At 43.8% G+C, this 21,905-nt stretch overlaps 1 protein-coding gene across 2 annotated transcripts in view; it reads left to right on the top strand.

Moving 5' to 3' along the window:
• Nucleotides 1–1,841: 1,841 nt before the first annotated feature.
• Nucleotides 1,842–21,905, top strand: part of pus7 (pseudouridine synthase 7) — a 115,124-nt gene continuing 95,060 nt past the window's right edge. For both annotated transcript variants that reach the window (XM_037683649.1, XM_037683648.1), the window contains exons 1-2: nucleotides 1,842–1,949; nucleotides 2,131–2,235. The gene's annotated coding sequence lies outside the window, so the exon portion shown is untranslated. The remainder of the gene's footprint in view (nucleotides 1,950–2,130; nucleotides 2,236–21,905) is intronic.

Here is a 21,905-nt window from a genome sequence, read left to right as displayed (position 1 = left end):
CTTTCCACAGAACAACTGTGTCAACTCTTGAAACTGTGCCTGCAGTCAACCTACTTCACATATGGGGAGCAATATTATAGGCAGAAACATGGGTGTGCTATGGGGTCTCCAGTTTCTCCTATTGTTGCCAACCTGTACATGGAGGAGGTAGAAAAGAGAGCCTTGACGTCCTTTTCAGGGACACCACCAAGTCATTGGTTCAGGTATGCTGACGACACCTGGGTTAAAATTAAATCTCAGGAAGTCCAACATTTTACTGACCACATCAACTCTGTGGATAAATACAAGTTCACACAAGAAGATGTAAAAAATGGCAGGTTGGCTTTCTTGGACTGTGAGGTCTCAGTCTCTGATAGAGGACATTTGCAAATCGTGGTGTACTGCAAACCCACCCACACAGACCAGTATTTGCAGTTTGACTCCCATCACCCTTTGGAGCACAAGTTAGGAGTCATCAGGACTCTGTATCACAGAGCAGACAGCGTCCCCACTAGCTCGGGAGCCAGGCAGAAAGAGAAATCCCACACAAGACAGGCTCTAGAGCAATGTGGATATCCTAACTGGGCCTTCCTGAAAGCAGAGAAGAAACCCAAACAGGACTCCAGTCAGCCAACAGGTGAAAAGGAGGAACCCAGACCCAGACCAGTGGTCATTCCGTATGTTGAGGGAGTATCAGAGAAACTGAGACGTTTATTTTCTAAACATAACGTCCCAGTGGCTTTTAAACCCCAAAATACATTATGGCAAAGACTGGTTCATCCCAAAGATCCAGTCCCCCGGCACAAACAGAGTAATGTTGTGTATGCAGTTCAGTGTCAGGAGGGCTGTGATCAGTCTTACATCGGGGAAACTAAACAGCCACTGGCCAAAAGGATGGCCCAGCACAGAAGATCAACATCATCAGGCCAGGACTCTGCGGTCTTCACTCATCTCCAGGCCAGCGGTCACTCTTTCAAGGATGAAGATGTGCACATCCTGGACAGAGAGGAACAATGGTTTGAGAGAGGAGTAAAGGAGGCCATCTTTGTGAAAAGAAATCGTCCATCGTTAAACAGGGGTGGAGGCCTCCGGGTTCAACTGTCCCCCTCTTACAATGCTGTGATTGCTAGTATCATTCAGCCCTCTGTGAACAGTAAACAGCCATCAGTGTGCTAATGATCCATTGTTAGGCTGATGGTCCTTCTTGAGCATGTGATCAGCTGGTTTTGGTTGTCAGCAGCAAAACTGGTTGATCCACTCTGAGACGGTGCTATTTAAGAGACTGAGCTGAATACAGCTCCTCAGACTGAGGAAGTCTCTTGGATGAGAGACAAAACGTTTCTACATTTTTTTGTTGATTTGCTTTGTTTTGTTTTTTTGAATGTCCAGAGGACCAGATTTAACTTTTTTAGAGAAGAGAATAGAGATTAGTAACAAGACTGAGATTTGGACGCACTGGACTGAACAACACATTATTCACACTACATAAACACGAAACAGGAAATTGTCAGTATTGTGGAGAGACAGAAACAATAGAGCATGTGATTTTGAGTTGTCAGAGATATGAGAGAGAAAGAAGACACATGATGGAGGAACTTAGAAAGATTAAAGAAACATTAAATATCACAAACATACTACAGAAAGAGTCAGGAAGTAAAAGTGTAAAAAATTTGATAAAGTTCTTCATTAAAACAAAGCTGATCGATAGGATATGATTAGGACAGACAACGCATACACAAGTAAAAAGAATTTATTCATTTTATTTTTTTAAAAAGCATTCTGACCCACACTCCATACCAGTAGGTGGCGGTAATGCACACCATAAGTTGTTTGCCAACCGCCAATAAAACTGAAGAAGAAGAAGCAGAAGCAGAAGAAGAAGAAGAAGACGCGCAGCGCGAGCGAGGAAAGCTGAAAACGGCCAACATAAGTGTTCGCGTTCGTGTTCGGTTCAATATCGTCAGATACAGGTAAAGCAAACAGATATTTTGTGTTAAAATCAAAGCGTGGTTAGTGTTTGTTATTGAACGGACGTTTTGTTTCACTTTGACTCTTTAGACAGTAATTGTAATCGACAGTGTTAGCCGTAGCTGACTGTTCGGGCTGATTTGCTAAGTTTGTAGCATTTGTGGTGTTGTGTTTGTGTTTTAGGACACGTGTGAAGCTCTGGTCCGCTGAGAGGTTTCTGCAAGTGTCTGACAAGTGGAAGAAAACTCAAATCTTGCACCGATCTCATCCCCTTCAGCCCCGTAAACCGTAAGTGGTTGTTTATTATCAGTTATCTTGTTTACAATGCAGCAGTAAAACTTTTTTTTTTTTTTTTTCACAAATCACCTTTCATTTACCAGTTTTAAATTGCTGCTTAGATTAAAGCATATAATTCGTGTTAGATTTACAGTACTGATACAATACAATACAGTACTGTATGTCTAACAGGGCCCTGGTGGTTATTATACCGTAGTTTAAACATAAATCAAGAGTACAGGTGCTGGTCATAAAATTGGAACATCATGAAAAAGTTGATTTATTTCAATAATTCCATTCAAAAGTAAAATTTTGTATATTATAGTCTTTCAACACAGACTGCTATATTTCAAATGTTTATTCTTTTAATGTTGATGATTATAACCAACAACTAATGAAAACCCCAAATTCAGTATCTCAGAAAATTAGAATATTGTGAAAAGGTTCAATAGTGAAGACACCTGATGCCACACTCTAATCAGCTAATTAACTCAAAACACCTGCAAAGACCTTGAAATGGTCTCTCAGTCTAGTTCTGTAGGCTACACAATCATGGGGAAGACTGCTGACTTGACAGTTGTCCAAAAGACGACCATTGACACCTTTCACAAGAAGGGCAAGACACAAAAGGTCATTGCTAAAGAGGCTGGCTGTTCATTAATAGAGAGGCGAAGGGAAGAAAACGATGTGGTAGAAAAGTAAATGGTAAATGGACTGTACTTATATAGCGCCTTTCTATCTTATTTCAAGACACTCAAAGCGCTTTACACTACAATCTGTGCCTCATTTACCCATTCATACAGCACTCTACTAGATCTCTACAAAGCTAATTGAACAAATCATTCATCATAAAGAGACTAATCAGAGTTTTAGATCACATTCATACACTGATGGGACACGCATCAAAGGCTGTGAGGGGTTCAATGTCTTGCCCAGGGACACTTTGACATGTGACTGCTGGTGGATTCAAACCCCCAACTCTCTCATTGGAGGACGACTGCTCTAACCACTCAGCCACAGCCGCCTGTGTACGAGCAATAGGGATAATTGCACCCTGGAGAGGATTGTGAAACAAAACCCATTCCAAAATGTTGGGGAGATTCACAAACAGTGGGCTGCAACTGGAGTCAGTGCCTCCAGAATCACCACGCACAGATGTATGCAAGACATGGGTTTCAGCTGTCGCATTCCAGCTGTCGCATTCCATGTGTCAAGCCACTCTTGAACAACAGACAGCCGCAGAAGCGTCTCACCTGGGCTAAAGACAAAAAGGACTGGACTGCTGCTGAGTGGTCCAAAGTTATGTTCTCTGATGAAAGTAAGTTTTGCATTTCCTTTGAAAATCAAGGTCCCAGAGTCTTGAGGAAGAGAGGAGAGGCACATAATCCACGTTGCTTGAGGTCCAGTGCCAAGTTTTCACAGTTAGTGATGGTTTGGGGTGCCATGCCATCTGCTGGTGTTGGTCCACTGTGTTTTCTGAGGTCCAAGGTCAACACAGCTGTCTACCAGGAAGTTTTAGAGCACTTTGTGCTTCCTGCTCATGACCAACTTTATTGAGATGCAGATTTGATTTTCCAACAGAACTTGGCACCTGCACACAGTGCTAAAGCTACCAGTACCTGGTTTAAGGACCATGGTATCTCTGTTCTTAACTGGCCAGCAAACTTGCCTGACCTTAACCCCATAGAAAATCTATGGGGTATTGTGAAGAGGAAGATGTGATACACCAGACCCAACAATTCAGAAGAGCTGAAGGCCTCTATCAGAGCAACCTGGGCTCTCAACACCTGAGCAGTGCCACAGACTAATTGACTCCATGTCACGCCGCATTGCTGCAGTAATCCAGACAAAAGGAGCTCCAACTAAGTATTGAGTGCTGTACATGCTCATACTTTTTCATGTTCATACTTTTCAGTTGGCCAACATTTCTAAAAATCTTTTTTTTTATTGGTCTTAAGTAATATTCTAATTTTTTGAGATACTGAATTTGGGGTTTTCATTAGTTGTCTGTTATAATCATCAACATTAAAATAAATAAACATTTGAAATATATCAATCTGTGTGTAATGAATTAATATACCATAATTCACAGACTTTAGAACGTACTTGTCTCTAAGCCGCACTTATTAAATATAAGATAAATCATAATTTGTACATAAATAAGATGCTCCAGCTATTAAGCCGCAGGCATCCACTGTTCAGAATCTGTGCCCAGTCTGCTCTGGCTGTGTGTAACTTTCTTCTAGTACAAGAACCAGCCAGCAGGTTCATTCAACCTTTAGGGGCCGTTTACACGGCGCATACAGTGGGGAGAACAAGTATTTGATACACTGTTGATTTTTCAGGTTTTCCCACTTACAAAGCTTGTAGATGACTGTAATTTTTATCATAGGTACTCATCAACTGTGAGTGATGGAATCTAAAACAAAAATCCAGAAAAATACAATGTATGATTTTTAAATAATTAATTTCCATTTTATTGTGTGAAATAAGTATTTGATCATCTATCAACCAGTAAGAATTTTGGCTCTCACAGACATTTTAGTTCTTCTTTAAGAAGCCCTCCTGTTCTCCACTCATTACCTGTATTAACTGCACCTGTTTGGACTCGTGACCTGTATAAAAGACACCTGTCCACACACTCAATCAATCAGACTCCAGCATCTCCACAATGCCCAAGACCAGAGAGCTGTGTAAGGACATCAGGGATAAAATTGTAGACCTGCACAAGGCTGGGATGGGCTACAGGACAATAGGCAAGCAGCTTGGTGAGAAGGCAACAACAGTTGGTGCAATTATTAGAAAATGGAAGAAATACAAAATAACGGAAAATCTCCCTCGGTCTGGGGCGCCATGCAAGATCTCACCTCGTGGAGCATCATTGATCTTGAGGAAGGTGAGGAATGAGCCCAGAACTACACGGCAGGACCTGGTCAATGATCTGAATAGAGCTGGGACCACAGTCTCAAAGAAAACAATCAGTAACACTCTACGCCGTCAAGGATTAAAATCCTGCAGTGCACGCAAGGTGCCCTTCCTCAAGCCAACACATGTCAAAGCCCGTCTGAAGTTTGCAAATGACCATCTGAATGATCCAGAGGAGGAATGGGAGAAGGTCATGTGGTCTAATGAGACAAAAATAGAACTTTTTGGTTTAAACTCCACTCGTCATGTTTGGAGGAAGAAGAATGATGAGTACAACCCCAAGAACACCATCCCAACCGTGAAGCATGGCGGTGGAAACCTCATTCTTTGGGGATGCTTTTCTGCAAAGGGGACAGGACGACTGCACCATATTGTGGGAAGGATGGATGGGGCCATGTATCGTGAGATTTTGGCCAACAACCTCCTTCCCTCAGTAAGAGCACTGAAGATGAGTCGTGGCTGGGTCTTTCAGCATGATAACGACCCAAAACACACAGCCAGGGCAACTAAAGAGTGGCTCCGTAGGAAACATCTTAAGGTCCTGGAGTGGCCTAGCCAGTCTCCAGACCTGAATCCCATAGAAAATCTTTGGAGGGAGCTTAAAGTCCGTGTGGCCTAGCGACAGCCCCGAAACCTGAAGGCTCTGGAGGAGATCTGTATGGAGGAGTGGGCCAAAATCCCTGCTGCAGTGTGTGCAAACCTGGTCAAGAACTACAGGAAACGTCTGATCTCTGTAATTGCAAACAAAGGTTTCTGTACCAAATATTAAGTTTCATTTTTCTGGTGTATCAAATACTTATTTCACACAATAAAATGGAAATTAATTATTTAAAAATCATACATTGTATTTTTCTGGATTTTTGTTTTAGATTCCATCACTCATAGTTGAAGAGTACATATGATAAAAATTACAGTCATCGACAAGCTTTGCAAGTAGGAAAACCTGAAAAATCAACAGTGTATCAAATACTTGTTCTCCCCACTGTATTTTAAGTGAATCTGCTCCTTTCTGTCTGCAGTTCTGCTGATTATTTACACAAAACCAGTCCCCCCCCCCCCCCCCCCCCCGAATCCGGAGGTTTCTGAACCCACCTTCCAGAGTGGAGGTTTTTCGGTGACTGCCCGCTGATAAAGTAAACATCTCCCGCTGAGGCTTTGTGTTAAACCACATGCGCACACGCACGCGGACAGACGCTATATTTCTATCAACATGGCGGCGGACACAGTGCTTTCTGAACTACAACTGATGGAATATATTTTTAATCTCGTAGTTAATCTACGTCAGATTCTAGGTGCTGTGACTGACATCTGTGTTGGAAGAGACACCATGGTAAAGTGAGCCTCCACTCGGCTCCGGCCGTGTTAGAGACACAGTCTGATCCAGTTCTAATGTCGCTGTTTATAGAACGTGGCATGCGCACACGTCACGCTGCACTTTAACATACTAAATGTGCTAAATAATAACAGTTTAATAATAATAAACAGTATTTATCTTAAGTGTGAGATATATAATGAAGCTCTCTGAGCTAAATGAAGCTATCTGGACATTATATAATTCAAATTATGTGATTAAAATATTGCTAAACATATTGCATGGTATTAACGTTGAAAATGAAGACATCAGGTTTAATTTTTATTTATTTATTCAACACCACAAACTGTATGTCACACAAACACTGACAATTAAACTGAACCCTATTAAAAACAAGTTAACCGTAAACTACATTAATGAACAGGACTCTTGTTTTCATCCTGGATGTCCCATGTTGTCCATCTGGCTCGTTCAGGCTGTCACTCCTTTGATTAATGCAGCTAAATTCAATGGATTGAATAAAAGAACCGAGGGGAATTTTAAATAAATAGTTCATCCAGCATCTTTGTCTTCGACGTCCTCCTGCGCTGCACCTGGGCCGAGCCTCGTTCAGAACCAGTCCGCCTGGTGGAAGGACAGCTTCTTCTTCTTTCAGGAAAAATAAAAACTCAGCTGGTTGTTGTGTGATCGAAGTAAACACAAGCTAACATTATTAAGAACGTTGATTTATCTGCTGTAAATCAGCTACTGATTATCATGGAGTAAAGTCCGACATCGTCGACTCGGTTCTGGTCCACTCAGCGACCGGTGTGGAGCTGTTAGACGAAGCGGTCCCGCTTGGCGTCAAATCTGTCGACACATCCAAAATCCATCTTTTAACTTGTTAAGTTGTTGTTAGCTGAGCTTTTTGCCGAGACAGCACGCATGCGCATTAGGTGAATGTACAAAATTCACAGCGCCATCTAATGACCCGGCATGGTAACTACAGCGGATTCGGGAGGGTGGGAGGGGGATTCCTCCGGATTCATGTAAACACAAAATCTGTCCGTGTCAACGCAAATCTTTTCCTCTAACATACGAAAAAACATACAATTCCCCCCCATCATGTGCGTGTAAATGGGACCATAGACAGGTTAATCCCATTGAGCCTCAAGTCAGAGTCAGAGTCAGAGTCAGAGTTTCTTTATTGTCATTCGCACCTCATGTGGTACATGTGGTGGAGCGAAATTATGTACACAGGGTCCCAGTTACATCCAACAATAAAATGTATAAGAAAAACAGTAATAACATCTAAGATATGAACTAAGAAAAACATCAACTAAATATACACTAAGCACTCATAACATAAAACATTGAACATCACCACAAACATGAACATGAGTCTGTGAGCAGATGTGCACGCATGAACACATCAACATTGAAACAGATCAGCAGCAACATGAAACAGATCAGCAGCAACATGATATGGTTTTTCACAGTGATTATTCTAGTTAGAGATTCATGAGTCTAACAGCCTCAGGGTAGAAGCTGTTCCTCAGTCTAGTGGTTCTACACTTAATGCTCCTTAACCTCCTTCCTGAGGGGAGTGGGGCAAAAAGTGTGTGTGCTGGGTGGGTGGGGTCCTTCATGATGCAGGTGGCCCTCTTCCTGCATCTGGAGGTGTAGATGTCTGTGATGGTGGGGAGACTGATTCCAACAGATTTCTGTGCAGCCTTCACCACTCTCTGCAAAGCTTTTCTTTCTGCAGCTGTGCAGCCTCCATGCCACACATTGATGCTCGAGCACAGGATGCTCTCCACTGCACACCTGTAGAAGGAGGTGAGGACTGAGCTTCCCAGACCAGCTCGCCTCAGCCGTCTGAGGAAGTAGAGTCTCTGATGAGCTTTCTTGATCAGGCTGGTGGTGTTGTTGCTCCAGCTGAGGTTGTCATTCATGTGTACACCCAAGTACTTGTAGCTGGAGACCACTTCCACCGCAGATCCTCTTATGTTCAGGGGGGTGTAGGTGTTTTTGTTCCTTCTGAAGTCCACAATCATCTCCTTTGTCTTCTTCACATTGATGTGAAGGTTATTCTCTCTGCACCAGCTCTCCAGGTGTTCCACCTCCTGCCTGTAGCTGGACTCATCATTGTTTGTGATGCATCCCACCACCGCTGTATCATCTGCAAACTTTACAATGTGACAGCCTGGATGGGTAGCTGCACAATCATATGTGAGCAGAGTAAACAGGAGGGGGCTCAACACACATCCCTGAGGAGAGCCAGTGCTGAGGGTTATGGTGGAGGAGGAGAGGTTGTGGATCCTCACTAACTGTGGTCTGTTTGTTAAAAAGTCTAGTACCCAGTTGCAGATGGAGGGGCTTAGTCCTAGTGTGGATAGTTTGTCCATCAGGGTTTGGGGGATCATGGTGTTGAAGGCGGATGTGAAGTCCACAAAGAGCATACGGACGTAAGAGTTTTTCTGCTCCAGGTGGTTGAGTGCAGTGTGGACCACAGAGGAGATTGCATCCTCTGTTGATCGGTTCTCACGGTATGCGTACTGATGAGGGTCCTCGTTGATGTTGATGGTTGTTTTGATGTGAGTCATGACCAGTTTTTCGAAGCATTTAGCGACTATCGGGGTGAGGGCCACTGGCCGATAGTCATTCAGACCAGTCACTGTAGAGCTTTTTGGGACTGGGATGATGGTGGCAGTCTTCAGGCAGGTGGGAACTGTCTCCAGGGTAAGTGAGGTGTTAAAGATGTCTGCCAGCACCTCACAGAGCTGATCAGCACATTCCTTCAACACTTTTCCGGGGATGTTGTCTGGGCCAGTTGCTTTGTGCGGATTAATCCTCCTGAAGGTACTCCTTACTTCTGCTGAGGTCACGCTGAGATGCTCTTCATCCGGTGGTGAGGTGAGTCTGGTGCTGGGTGGTCTGTTCGGGTCTTCAAAGCGTGCATAGAACTTGTTGAGGGCATCAGGCAGAGATGGGTCTTTGGGACATTGTTCACTCCTTCCTTTATAATCTGTTATGCACTTAATGCCCCTCCACATGCTCCGAGGGTCTTGTGAGATGAATTGACCCTCGATCCTCTTTGCATATGTGGCCTTGGCCCTCTTAATACCAGCAACCAGCTCTTTTCTTGTCCTACTCAGCTCCTCTGAGTTTCCAGACCTGAAGGCAGTGTTCTTGGCTTCCAGCAGGGTACGCACCTCTGCATTCAGCCAAGGTTTTCTGTTTGGGTAGCTTTTAACATATCTGATAGTGGAGACTGTGTCAGTACATGTACTAATGTAACCCAGTACTGAGGATGTGTATTGGTCAAGATCAAGCGAACCTCCATTTTCAGCAGCTTCTCTGAAAACCTGCCAGTCTGTTCGATCAAAACAATCTCTCAGTATGGGGCCACTGTCCTGGATCCAACATTTAACTTTCTTTTGAACCGGTCTGGAGCGTCTCAGCGGGGGCATGTAAGCAGGAGCCAGGAAGATTGAGATGTGGTCTGACAGTCCTAGGTGGGGGCGGGGTTCGGCTTTGTATGCATCTTTTACGTTCGTGTAAACACGGTCCAGCGTGCGGTCTCCACGTGTTGGAATCGTCACATGCTGATTAAAGCTTGGGAGACAGTCCTTTAGATTCACGTGGTTAAAGTCTCCGGCTACAACGTAAAGAGCCTCGGGGTGTTTGCTCTGCAGCGAGCTGATGATATCATGAAGCTCCTGTAGTGATTCGTTAGCATTAGCGTCCGGAGGAATGTAAACAACTGTGATAAAAGTCACTGTGAACTCGCGGGGTAGATAATGTGGCCGACATTTCACTGTTATTTGCTCCAAAGCCTTCGAGCATGAGCTATTTACAACAGTACAGTTCGTGGACCAACTTTTACTCACGTAAATGCACACTCCGCCCCCCCGTGATTTCCCCGTTAGCTCGCTGCAGCGGTCCGCTCGAAAAAAAGTCTGTCATCCAGCTGGAAGACTGAGTCCGGCGTTTCACTTGTAATCCACGTTTCCGTGAGGCAAAGCACTGCACACTTCTTCATCTCTTCTGAGGCGCCCGCTCTCAGACGAAGTAAATCCACCTTGTTGTCCAACGAGCGGACATTCGACAGAAAGAGAGACGGCATGGGGAGTTTACCGGCTTTAGCGTTAGCTCGTAGCCTCACCATAACCCCCGCCCGGCATCCTCTCCTCTTAAGCCGGGAGCAGCGCTTCCTCTTCTGCCCGCTGGAACGCCTCTGCTGCAGCTTCCAGGTAGATGACTTTAAGATCTGCATTCTGCCGAGCGTAGCTTTGAGTTTGTTGCTGATTTCTGCTATATTTCGTGGCAAATCCGCTCCTATTCTCATCCTATTCTCAAGGACTCATTTACAAGAGAGAGACCTGATTTTAACAAAGGTTGTTTTCACACCTGATAGTCCGGTAGACTTTGTTCGATTGGGGACCAATATTCATAACATTTTGTTTACATTTGAGCTGGTGCGTTTGCATTCACACTGCACTGTGCAGTCGAGCCAACCTGTTGAACCAACTTGTTCTCCCACTCGCCTGTGGTGGCGATGCACCAAGAACTACTGAAAGAAATTACACAAAAACCTCTGAAGAAGACACTTCTTCTTCTTCTTCTTTTGGAAATAAAAACAAAAATGGAGTGGCGTCAAATTTTAGCAGTTTTAGGAGTTATATTTTGTCATACAAAAATGGACTCAGCTTGAGTGGAAGATGAGGCAGAAGACCATGGAGAATGTTGTTTTTCACACAAGGCATCTGACGGCTCCATATGAGGTAAGAGAAATGCGTTTGTTTGCCCTGCGTTGTAGTCCTTTTCCTGCTTGCGGTGCAGGGCCCGGTCTGCTTACATTCACATTGTACTCAAAAACTGCGCTGGAGTTTTCTTCTACCGGCCCGAGACCTAGGTTTTAGACCGGGTCAGTGTTCGCCTTTTTGTTCCGTGACAGAGTTCGATGGCGCGTTCACACCTCCCCAAACGATCTGGGTTTCCTAGGCAAACAGGCTAGAGTTTGGGACAACAGAGCAGGTGTGAATGCACCCAAAGAGCGATGACGACAATGGACAACAGCGACAACAATAGACAATTATAAAAGATGGCAAAAAAAAGTAGCAAAAACAGCTAGATTACAAGGCGAATGTAGAAAACTAAAAACAACAAATGGCTTTTCACAGAATATAGCTTGCTTTCTACACACACTTAGACTGCAAGATCACCATGAAGCCTCACTGTCTGACTTATGGTTACAACCATGATACCTTCAAAATGAACACTATCGAAGCATAATCACTGGACAGAACAGTGCCAAACACCTACGTACCATACCATACCATTTTATTTATAGAATCAGATTATTCAGATCGCTTTATTGCTGCCATGTCAATGAACGAGGTTCACAAACTAGGAATTTGTTTTGACATAAAGGTATGAATAGTAATAAAGTAAAATAAAGTAAAAATGAAAACATAACATAAAACGTGTACACCCATACAATAGAAAACAATTAAATAAAGCTTAGAAAACAGTACAGATGGAGTATTCAATTATAATACAGATGTAATGTGACCAAAGCAGAAATTATGAGTTAATATTATGAGTGTTCAGGAGTCCAACAGCAGAGGGGAAGAAACTGTTATTATGGCGGGAGGTTCTGGTCCGAATGGACCAAAGCCTCCTGCCTGAGGGGAGTGATTCGAACAGACCGTGTGCAGGGTGAGCAGGGTCAGCTGTGATCCGACCTGCTCGCCTCACAGTCCTGGAGACGTACAGGTCGTGGAGGGATGGAAGGCTGCAGCCGATTACCTTCTCAGCTGAGCGCACAACGCGCTGCAGTCTGAGTCTGTCCCTGGCAGTGGCCCCTGCGTACCACACCGTGATGGAGGAGCTGAGGATGGACTCGATGATGGCCGTGTAGAACTGCACCATCAGCTTGGCCAGCAGCTTGGCCTTCTTCAGCTGTCACAGGATGTACAGTTTCTGCTGGGCCTTCTTGACGAGGGAGCTGATGGTCGGCTCCCACTTGAGGTCCTGGGTGATGGTGGTGCCGAGGAACCGATAAGAGTTTGCAGTGGTGATGGGGGTATCATTACAGGTGAGTGGGGGCAGAGGGGCTGTGGCTTTCCTGAAATCTACAATCATCTCCACTGTCTTCCGGGCATTGAGTTCCAGGTTGTTGCTGCTGCACCAGGTCACCAGCCGGTCCACCTCCCTCCTGTATGCAGACTCATCACCGTCCGAGATGAGCCCGATGAGGGTGGTGTCATCTGCAAATTTAATAAGTTTCACAGAGTCGTGGCTGGAGGTGCAGCAGTTGGTGTACAGGGAGAAGAGCAGGGGGGAAGCACACAGCCCTGTGGAGATCCTGTGCTTACAGTCTGAGTGTCTGAGTACCAGCCGCACGCACTGACTCCGGTCTGTCAGGAAGTCTGTGATCCATCTGCAGGTGGAGTCAGGTACATGGAGCAGGGAGAGCTTGTCTTGGAGCAGAGCATGGAGGATGGTGTTAAATGCAGAGCTGAAGTCCACGAACAGGATTCTGGCGTAGGTTCCTGTGGAGTCCAGGTGCTGCAGGATGAAGTGGAGAGCCAGGTTTATTGCGTCATCTACAGACCTGTTGGCCCTATAGGCAAACTGCAGGGGGTCCAGGAGGGGGTTGGTGATGGACTTGAGGTGAGATAAAACCAAACGTTCAAAGGTTTTCATGACTACAGACGTGAGAGCTACAGGTCTGTAGTCATTTAGTCCTGTGACACGTGGCTTCTTGGGGACAGGGACAATGATGGAGGACTTGAAACAGGCTGGGACGTGGCATGACTCCAGAGAAGAGTTGAAGATCCCTGTGAAGACCCAAGCCAACTCTCCAGCACAATGTCTCAGCGTGGAGGGTGACACAAGGTCTGGGCCTGCAGCCTTATGTGTATTCAGCCTTTTAAAAAGCCTCCTTACTTCATCCTCTTGTACAGAGATAGCAGGGGGTTGTCGAGGGCAGTCCAAAGTGGTTAAACCAGTTGAGCTGGGGGTGGTGTGGAGGATGGAGGAATGCGAGTCCATGACTTCAAAGCGTGAATAGAAGTCGTTCAGATCGTTTGCCAATTTGAGATTGTCTGTAGAATGAGGGGCTCTGGGCTTGTAATTATGCCCCTTTTCCATTGTCACAGTGCGGATCAGATCAGTTCGGGTCGGTTCAGATCGGCTCGGGTCTGTTGCGTTTCCATATACATTACCAGCTCTGTAGGCGGGGACTAGAATCCAACTCGTCTTACCACCTGGTGGCGGTAGTGCTCCCTTAAGCTACTTACTAGCCACCACTAAACGTATTAGAAGAAGAACACCCTGAAGGTTTTGTCACAGGATGTTGTGGAAGAGATGTCATGCTCTGATGGAGTACCTCATGAGCTGTAACTTTTAAACCTGATTAATAATCCTACCTTACTGCCTTCCCTGCTGCTTTAAATCGATGTTTTTCATTTTAGTATAGATTTTTACACTAAAGATGTATAAAAAATATCTTCACTTTTATTATTAGCAGATATGCACAATTTTTCATGTTAAAATTGCAAAACATCACACTGTGCTGTAATCTTTGAAACTGCTTTTACAATAAGCTACAGACTTGAAAACTATTAGATTAAATTTTGTCCTTGAATTTTAAAGATTTGTCTTTCATTAACGTTAAAAACATAAATTTATTACTTATTAATCTAAAAAGTTAAGTCTGGTCCTCTGGACATTCAAAAAACAAAACAAACAAAAAACATTTAGTTTATTTATTATAAACGGTATTGTTTGTTTTATGAATGTCCAGAGGACCAGACTTAACTTTTTAGATTTTTCTACCTGAATTATTGAGCAGCATCAGGATATTACTTAATAAATATTCAGTTGGTCTGTGAACACCATGGGGTCCTAGAAGAGTTGAAGAGGTGGCTGTTGATGTCTTTGCTTCCCTGGTGAAGCTGCTGCTCCCACAACCCTGAAGCAGAAGATGATGGATGGATGGACGGACGTATGGCAAAGGAGGAGACCATCAAACACAGCAGGAGTGGTCAGTTCAGTTGAACACCTGCCTGTTTGCTTCAGATCAGCTGTTCAAATCTCTGCAGGTTCAAATAAAAGGTGCACCAGGACTTTCAGCTGAATCTCTCAGGCCACAGTTGTATGGACGACAAACCATAACTGCTAAATGATAACTGATAACAGACAACTGTCTTTTCTGAATTTTTGACTGTTTTTGTCTCACTTCATCCTAGAACCAAAAAAATTATAACATAATAACAGTTGAACATATTCTGGTAATCTTTTCTTAGGATCCATTAAAGATCAAATGCAATTGGAAATTTTTCTCAACTTCCAGTATGAATTTAAACAAACACTATATGAACTTAACATTGCAAAATTCGTTTAGGAAATTTAATGTTCAAGGACACCACTTAAGAAAAAAATTGTTTAATAGGAAAAATAAGAAGTGAAAAATGTAGAAAAATAAAAAATACTGCGTCCAACTAATGATTGTGTATCTGTCTGTCCCTTGTCTCACGGGCTTCATCCAGAAGAAGACACAAGTGTTGTTCCTGCTGTGTCCGGTTCAGTTCTTCATGTTCATTCAGTGATGAAATAAGACTTTTCTTTACTGGACTCTTTTCTTTTTCTCTTGACTAGAAACAAGAAAAAGGTGGTTAATTCAAGCTACATACTGTTTTTGAATAAATGCATAAAACAAAGAAAGGTGCAGCTAACAGCTATAATAGCTATATTAATAATAATAAACTGATCAAATAAGAAAATGAAAAATAAATTGATTTAAAAATATTGAAAATAATATGATAACAATGGATATATGAATCAGAAAGTATTATACAGATGCAGATATTCTTTATTGTCATTCGCACCACATGTGGTACATGTGGTGGATCAAAATTATGTACACAGGGTCCCAGTTACATCCAACAATAAAATATAAAAGAAAAACAGTAATAAGATTTAAGATATGAACTAAGAAAAACATCAACTAAAAATATGATAAGCTCTAATAGCAGAAAAACATTAAACACAATACGCGAACAGCAGCATGGACATGAGTCTGTGTGAACAGACGAGCATGCATGAACACAGCAACATGAAACAGATCAGCAGCAACATGAAACAGATCAGCAGCAACATGAAACTGATCAGCAGCAACATGAAACTGATCAGCAGCAACATGATGTGATTCTTCACAGTGTTATATATTCATAAGGCTGCACAAACTCAAGTTCATGTTGCTGTTTGACATTGTTTTGATTGTTTACGGCTATTAGTGCTTAGTGTTTTATTAGCAGATGTTTTTTAGTTGACATTTTTCTTAATTCATATCTTAGATCTTATTACTGTTTTTCTTTTACATTTTGTTGTCTGTAACTGGGACCCTGTGTACAATGTACATAATTTCATCCCAATTCAGTATTTATTCAACATTTTTTTTTTTTTTTTACTTTAAAAATAAAATAAATCAAGTCCTTATCGGCACAAATAAAGTGATGTGGAACATGTTGCATCTGTTCTTACCGAGCACAGAAGCTGCAGCGTTGTGCTGCTCTGTGAGGTGCAGTTGGGCTGTGATGGAGCTCTGTCAGGTGTAGATTCAACTGATGGAGTAGGAGCAGAAGCCGGGAGGCTTGGAGGGTTTAATGTGGAGTTTAGAGATGAACCGTCACGCGCTGAAATACGTTCTGGATAAAATACAGTGAGAAACAGAACCGGAGGACAGTTAGCGTTTATGCAAATTAGCTTAGCATCGTAGCACCAACGTTGTCCTATTATGGCGTCTGCCTCTTTTGTTAGTTAAAAATATGTTCAGAACCGATGGGATGAGTAACTTAAAATATGTTTAAAGTTAGAAAACACTCACCATCTTCTGTAAATGATTCAAGTAGAGCAGTGGCCGTGTCCAAACCACCCTCCAATCCTCCATCTAGCTCGCTTTGACTTTTTTCGTCGGCCACCAAGCACAACAACACCTGCACTTCTGCATTTGACCACGGCTTTGATATTAGTTTTTTATAGCTTCAAAATTCTAAAAGATACGCTCCTCCTGTTATTGCTAATGGCAGGCGGTAGAGAAAAAATGGTGGATCGGGTTGTTTGGAAAGACTCCCTAGACTCCTCCCCCCGACCAATCAGTGACCGACAGTGTTTCTGACGTCACGGCGCGGCTCGCTTGGACCCCTTGAGAAGCCTGGCCAGAATTTAGGGAGGCGAGCCGGTTCCAGGAACAGTGGAAACACCTCAAACGCGCGTGAAGCCGGAAATATCCGACCCGCGCCGTGATAGTGGAAAAGGGGCATTAGTTATCTCTTTCAGCCCCCTCCAGACAGAGGCAGAGTCGTTTGCAGAGAACTGTTGTTCCAGCCATGTGTTGTACCTGGATTTAGCCTTCGACACCTCCCTGCTAAATCCATACTTCGCACGTCTGTAGTTGTCTCTGTCCCCCTCTCTGAAAGCAGCCTCTTTTTGCTGACGAAGCTGTCTTCGTTTGGATGTGAACCAGGGTTTATCATTATTGAACATGACTCTGGAGCGTGATGGGATGATGCTGTCCTCACAGAAATGTATATATGACGTCACAGTGTTTGTGTATTCGTCTAGACTGTCTGTAGAAGCCCTGAACAGGTCCCAGTCTGTGGTGTCCAAACATGTGCGTAGCTCCTCCACAGCTTCACTGGTCCACTTTTTGGATGTCCTCACCATAGGTTTTGAGAGCTTCAGTCTCTGTCTGTATGCAGGTATGAGGTGAATCATCTCATGATCTGAGAGACCCAGGGCAGCACGAGGCACAGCATGAGGCACAGCACGATAAGCACCGCTCACTGTGATGTAGCAGTGATCCAGCGTGTTCCCCTCTCTGGTCGGGCATTTAACAAACTTTTTATATTTAGGTAGTTCATGCCTGAGGTTTGCTTTGTTAAAATCTCCAAGTATAATAACAAGGGAGTCCGGAAAAGTCCACTCTACACTCATAATCTGGTCCGCGAGCGCGCGCTCAGCCTCATGAACGTCCGCGCACGGTGGGATGTAAACAGCAGCCAGAATGAATGAAGTGAACTCACGTGGAGAGTAGAACGGTTTGCAGTTTATGAATAGATATTCCAGAGAAGGAGAGCAGTGCTGGGAGATCACTGTCACGTCGGAGCACCAGGCGTTGTTGATAAAGAAACAGACTCCTCCGCCTTTTTTCTTTCCTCCAGAAAGTTCCCGCTGTCTGTACCGCGCCTCCGGAGACGCACGAGCGGTCTGGCTCTTCTGCCCCTCCTGCAAAGTCTCGCTCTTTTGGCCAAAAAGTGCACAAATTCTGCAGCAGGCACTAAAAAACTGGAGTAATATCCTCATGGGTTGTAATTCTGATGTTTAGTAGCTCCTCCCGAGTGTAGGAGCATGCAGACACATGATTAACGCACAAAAACAGAAAAAACAGAGCGCACTAGAATGCCAGGGCAACCGTACATGGCGCCATCTTGGACTAATTATTATAGAGCACTTAAAACAGCGACAAGGCTGTACAGACAGAACAACAGGTAACACACAAAGCAATATACAAAATGAGGTAAATCAGAATATAGACATAAAATCGATGCAGATAATGACGACTAACCAGTGTGGAGCATACAGGTTCAAAACACAGATCATCTGGTGTTGAATGCTACTGAATAGTAGTGGGTTTTTAAACGGGACTTGAAAACCTAGAGGGACGGGGCCTGTCTGACAAGCAGAGGTAACTCGTTCCAAAGTCTTGGTCCCTGCTACAGAGAAGGCCCTGTCACTTCTGCGCTTAAGACGAGTTCCTGGAACTGTGAGGAACAAATGGTCCGCTGACCTCAGGGGGCATGGTGGGACATAAGGCTGTAGCAGATCAGAGAGATGGGGGGCGCGACACTGTTCAGCGATTTGTAGACATACATGAGTATTTTGTACTGGATTCGAAGGTGAACCGGTAGCCAGTGCAGGGAGGCCAAAACTGGTGTAATGTGCTCTCTTTTGCCTGTACTGGTTAAAAATCAGGCTGCTGCATTCTGGACCAGTTGTAGTCGTGCAATGGAGGTCTGACTGATACCAAACAGGAGTGAATTGCAGTAACCAAGCCTAGATGTAATGAATGTTTGTATTACTGTCTCCAGGTTATTTTTGGACAATATGGGCTTCAGTTTAGACAGCTGCCTCAGTTGGAAGAAACATGATTTAACAATCATGTTTACATGACTGTTAAGTTTCAGAAAAGGGTCCATTATCACACCCAGATTAGTGACTCTTTGTTTTTCTGACAGGGTTAGAGCGGAGAGGTCGATGCAGTGGTTTGTGATCGTGTCGTTGGGAGGGAACAACATGACTTCAGACTTCTTTTCATTGAAACTTAAGAAATTTAAAGCCATCCAGTCCCTGATGTCAGCCAGGCAGTCAAGCAGAGGTTGAATAGAGCATGTACCATTGTGTCTTAGGGGGAAGTAAATTTGACAGTCATCGGCGTAAAAATGGAAGGGCATGTTGTGTTTCCGGAAAATAGCACCAAGTGGTAGCAGGTATAAAGAGAATAGGAGGGGACCTGGGATGGACCCCTGCGGAACCCCCCCATTTAAGCTCTGCCGCTGCAGAACTAAAATCCTTGATGGAGACACAAAAGGATCTGTCAGTGAGGTAAGATCTGAACCATTTGAGGGCTGATCCTGTGATGCCCACCCACTGCTCCAACCTAGCAATGAGGATCTCATGGTCTATGGTGTCAAAGGCGGCTGTGAGGTCCAATGGAACAAGCAGCACAGAATCACCGGTATCTGTGGATATGAAGATGTCATTAAAAACCTTCAGCAGGGCAGTTTCAGTGCTGTGGAGAGGTTTAAAGCCAGATTGGAATAGCTCTAAGATGGCGTGATCCTCCAGGAAGCATTTCAACTGGGACTCAACTATTTTCTCCAGTACTTTAGAAACAAATGGGAGTCTGGAGACAGGCCAGAAGTTGGACACGACTGAAGGGTCAAGGTTTGTTTTTTTTCAGGAGAGGCTGGACAGCAGCATGTTTAAAGGATTTTGGCACCACACCAGTGGATAAACTACTGTTTACTATATCAAGAATGGACGGACCTAGAGTAGGAAAAACCTCCTTTAGTAGTCGAGGGGGGACCACATCAAAGGGGGAACCAGAAGGTTTCAAGCTGCACATGACCTGCTCTAGAGAAGATAGAGTGATGGGTTCAAAATGGTCAAATAGAGCTACAGATTGAGGTGGGATGGATGGGTCATGAGTTGGAGGGGAAATGAGAGCCCTGGTGGTCGCAATTTTTTCCAAAAATAAATATAGGAAGTTGTTGCACAGCTCAGTCAAGGCTTCCAGAGGTGATGGTTCAGTGAGGTGGAGAACAGAGTTTAGGGTGGAGAAGAGGACACGTGGGTTGCGAGAGTTTGAGGTAATGCTATCAGAGAAGTATTAGGATTTAGCAGCTTTCACTGCTTTCTGATAACAGCGTCAACTCTCTTTAAGTATTTGAAAAGAGACCTGCAGCCTGTCTTTCCTCCACTTGCGCTCCGCCCTCCTACATTGCTGCCCAACGGCCTTGGTGACGTCACTCAGCCAAGGTTCTGCTCTGAGTTTTGATTTTCTAGTTATAACAGGAGCAACATGATCCAGAGTCTTTAAGTAGACAGAGTTGAACTGGGATGTCAGCTCCTCAGTGGTAGTGAGAAACACCGGGGGCTGAATTATCATTTCAGAGTTATAAATATCTGTGAAGCGTGTGGCAGTGAAATGGTTAATGTCCGGCTGCGACGTGCAGGAACGCACGGCTTAGGAGTTAGATGGGGGAGGGTGAACTCAAACAGGACTGGCATGTGTTCTGAAAAAACATTATCACCAATTTCAAGATTACTAACAGTCACATCACGTGTTAAAACAAGGTCCAGTGTATGTCCGCGCTCTTGGGTGGGACCGTTTACATGCTGTGTTAGATTAAATGAGTCCAATAAATCTTTAAAGTCCTTAACCAAGGGCTTTTCAGGACAGCACACGTGCAAACTAAAGTCCCCAATAATGAAAATATGATCATATTTTGGTGTGATTTCATCCAAGAAGTCAGAAAACTCATTTATGAAATCCTTAGATCGAGGTGGGCGGTAGACGAGTGCAAATAACGTCGGAGGCGAGTGGCCGAGTTCAAAGATGCTCAGCTCAAAGCTGTCGCGGGAAACTGGGATGGGCAGTTGTTTACAGTCAAAAGTTGATTTGAATATTGTTAATAATCCACCACCGCGCCGTGTACGTAACTGAAATTATTTAAAATTATTTACCATTAAAACCCAGTCTTATCTAGGTCATGTGACTGGAAGTCAAATGGTAGCGGTAGAATGCGGTAAATATTCATTAAATTAGTACCATTGAATTTTATTAGTTTTCTTTATTCATTAAACACTTTTGTTAACAACTGTTGTTTTTAAATGTACTTTGTAAATAAATTTGGCGTGATTTCTGCTCAGCAAAGAGCTCATATGAGCAGGATGGAGGACGGGGGAAGAGCCCCTCCCTCCCTGACATCTCCTTAGTTCTGTTTAATGCCCCTGTTTAAGCTTAAACAAGATACTGGTATTTAAACACGTATCTACTGTACACAGAAAGATTTTTCAAAACTTCAATTTAAATATGTCTTGACTGACTGCTTTAAAAATAAATCTGATGACTTCTCCACCGCTGTGCTCTCATGGACAAAAAGGAGTGGGAAAAGACTCCTTTCTCCCCTTCGTGTTCGGATGTGTTTAAAATGAGATCTCGGTATTTAAATGCATATTCACCGACACAGAAAGAATTTAAAACTTTTATTAAAAAGTACCAGACTTGACTGCTTGTGCTTCTCCAGTCCTGACCATCGACACGTTGATGCAGCTTACATGCAGCTCTGTTTCCTCCTCGACAGCCAATCACTTTTAACATGAAAGCTGCGTCATAAGAAATTTTCTGTGCATTTTCCATTAATACTGAACAAATGAACAGGTCTGTGCATGAAGCACAAAATACTATAACACGGGAACGATCTGAAGAAATTAATTCACGTCTATCTTGGGGCATGGTCCTTGAGAGTACCTCGCTGGTCATTTAGGTTAGACTTCTGGTCACACGATGACAGACTGGGTGGAGTTATGGTTCGGTATTTGAAACTGTGAGCAAAAGGCCTTGTACATGTACATGAGGGCATTCTCTGTGTCACAAACACCAGCCCCCATGAGGGGCGGGGTGTTGAGAGCCACGAGCACCCAGCTCTGTCAAAGGAAAATGTTAGTCAGTGGTAGGAAGTTACAGAGAGACGCCAGGAAGTCTTTCAAAAATAAAATATAAATTTAGAAAATTGTGAAAAAATACATAAATAAGATGCTCCTGCATATAAACTGCAGGGTACTGTTACTCCTTTGTTTTGTTTTGTTTGCATGCCAATCCGCTAGGGGG

This window comes from Nematolebias whitei, chromosome 10, assembly GCF_014905685.2.
Source record: "Nematolebias whitei isolate Nwh7 chromosome 10, NemWhi1, whole genome shotgun sequence".
NCBI classification, from domain to species: domain Eukaryota; kingdom Metazoa; phylum Chordata; class Actinopteri; order Cyprinodontiformes; family Rivulidae; genus Nematolebias; species Nematolebias whitei.
This window is presented reverse-complemented; position numbering and strand designations above follow the sequence as displayed.